This window comes from Talpa europaea, assembly GCF_964194135.1.
Source record: "Talpa europaea genome assembly, chromosome: 12".
NCBI lineage: Eukaryota > Metazoa > Chordata > Mammalia > Eulipotyphla > Talpidae > Talpa > Talpa europaea.
This window is the reverse complement of record NC_140079.1, coordinates 70,605,970-70,608,781: the sequence shown is the minus strand read 5'-3', so window position 1 is coordinate 70,608,781 and position 2,812 is coordinate 70,605,970.

The window sequence follows — 2,812 nt, the reverse complement described above, 5'->3', positions numbered from 1 at the left end:
ATTCAGCAGCGAAAGCTCCATGTGAACACCGGGATTCAGGAGGGGTCTGGGGGTATGGGTCTGCACTGACAACGGAGAGGGCATGTGAGCTGGACCAGGAGAACTTAGGAGGATTGACCTTGGATGAGAGCCAGCCGCTCTGGGCTGAGATGGGGGCACCAGGGGCAGGCAGTGGTGGTGAGCCTGCAGCCAAGGGCCCGGGTGGAGAGGGCACTGTCTTGCTAGGCAGCCGGTCAGAAATAAATGTTGAACAGCTCTCGTCTGCCGATGTGTCTGTCTGATTTTTGAGCATGGGGACTTCGGCGACCTCCCTGCGTGAACCCACGGGAGCAGGCAGGGGAATATCAGCTGAGAGGGGTTACAATCAAGCAGCCTTGTCCCCTGCAGCCTCTCACCATCCTGGAATCCATTTTGATCCTATGGACAAGTCAAGTCAGGATCAGAGAAATGGAAGGGCAGAGAGGAACAGAGGAGCCCCCACCTCTGGTGCTGGTTGGGGGACTCAGCCCCCAACCGCTTCAGTTTCTCAGATGAGTTTATGGAATCCCAGAGCTGTGCACTGTGAGAGACCTTGTTTCATTGACAACACAGTCTGCGCTCCAGAGAGGTGACTGGGAAGGGCCATATGGGGCACAGGCCTCCTCTGGGGAAGGGAAGGTGGTCTTCTCTGGGGTGACCTTGAAGTGGTGGAGGTCTTAGAATCTCGGAATCCCCCCAACTTTAGGTGAAGCACCTGCCCCCATGGAGCTCCTGGTTGCTGCAGTCTCCCCGGGGTGAAAGCTATTCCCAAAGCCTGTCTGATGGCGGAAGGGTGCCCAGGAGCCCTCTCTCCTGCCCACCCGCTGGCTCCTCCGTCCCCCTCACCAGCTGGCTGCCTGGCTCCGGCTGAGGGAGGGCAGCACAGGGTCTGGAAGAAGAGCAGCCTCGGCCAGCTAAGGGAAGGCCACCGCGAGGTAGAGCCAGCCACTCTTCCCACACTGACCCCCCCCTCAGAGGTCTCCTAGGGACAGGCTTCATCAGAGTGGGGTCCTTCCTGACTGCTGACAAGGCTGAACCAGACCCTGGAGGATGGAGGGTCAGGTATGTGTGAGAGCGAGGTGGGGGGGGGGATGGAGGGGCCGCTCCTCGGGTTTCAGTACGGGGAGGCTTGGGTGGCTGGTGGGTTAAAAATACAGAGGCCCCAAATCAGGGTCATTTGATCCCAGTGACTGAGGCTTGCTAAGCCCAAGGACCCAAAGCAGAGGCCCAGAGAGAGGGAAAGGGCTGAGAAGAGAACAGAGAGCTCCATGTCATGGGGGTTGATGGGAAAGGGGAGCTGGAAGGGGCACGGAGGAACCGCAGTTCAGGGTGGAGAGAACCCTGGCAGCTGCAGGAGTGGATGAGGAAACGGAGCCGGACTAGCCACCATGCTGCCCACTTTACCTCTTCGGGGGGACAAATGGTTAGATTCACGCTGGAGTAAGTCCAGTGTGCCAACATCTGCCCAAGACTGTCCCTCTCCCCCAGAAGTGAGAAATCAGGGCATTGCCCACTGCTGGGTAGTCTGCCCATCTGCCATGAGCATGCCAGCCACTACCACCCCCTGGGAGGCCAGAAGTGGGTCCCTCAGCCACCTCAGCTCCAACAGGCTACAGCGCCCAGCCCTGGCGCTCCTGCTCAGAACGACGCCCCCTGGGGCCCTCTCCTGCACATTCTGGAGAGGCACCATGATGGACTGCCTGAGCTCTGCCCATAAGAGTGTGGGAAGTTATTCCTATAACTTCATTCCATGCCCCCACCTAGGAGCAAAATAAGCACAGTGTCTCCAAAATCAGAGACACCTCAGGGTGGGGTTGGGGGCTGCAGACGTTGGCCTCCATGGCCTCCCCGTGCCTCTGTGGTGAAGTGCGCATGGTAAGAGCCCAGGCGGACAGTGGAGAGGCCCCTGCTTTCCTGGGCACCCAGAGCCAAGCTCGTCCCGCCCACCCTCCCCTCCAAGCTGGGGTCAAGTCCCCTGACAACTCTGCCTGGCTCCTAGGGAGAGCTCCCAGACCACCTGGCTTGGGGCGCAGGGTGCACCTCTTTCCTCATGTTTCCAAGGTTGGTGAATTTTCCCCTGGTTTATTTCAGATCCTCTAGGTCTTGTCAAAGACCTGGAAATGAATGGTCGCTACGGCCCGCCTGGGACTCACTCAGCGGAGGACTCCTCCCTCCCCACTGTCCCGTGGATCAGAGCGAAGAGCTGAGCAGGAGGCGGTGGCCTCGGGGCAGAGAACCGAATTGGCGTGTCTGCAGGGGGACGAGGTCCAGCCCTGTCCACACCCTGGTCAGGAGTGGCAAGTGGGCAAAGGAGACTGGCTGGAGCTGCGCCAGGTGCCTCTGGGATGAGGCCCACTTTTATCCAGAGGATGAGCTCATCTTCTTTAGAGGGAATTGCAGGGTCTCCTGCCCACGGCCTACAGCGTTTTCCTCGCCCCTCTCCTCCACAGGACCAGAGCACAGGCGCCGCGGGGTGCAGGGGGGTGCAGACAGCTGGGTCTTGGGACTGAGAGTCCGCACACATTTGCCCTCTTGGTCCGGTATCGCCAGCTAACCTCTGACCCAGGCCACCCCTTCTCTTGCCCTATTTCCTCCTCTCTGAGTGCCTTCCTCGGCTCCCCCAATACACACCCCGCCCTCCCAGCTTCACTTACCTCCGACTCATCTGGTCTTATTTTTAGCGCTGGCTTTTTCCTTTCTTAATATGGCGATGAGTTCTTGGGCAGTGTGGGGACAGGGGCTGAGCAGCCCTGCACACTGGGGCGGGGGTGGGGAAGGTACCTCTGGAAGCCCG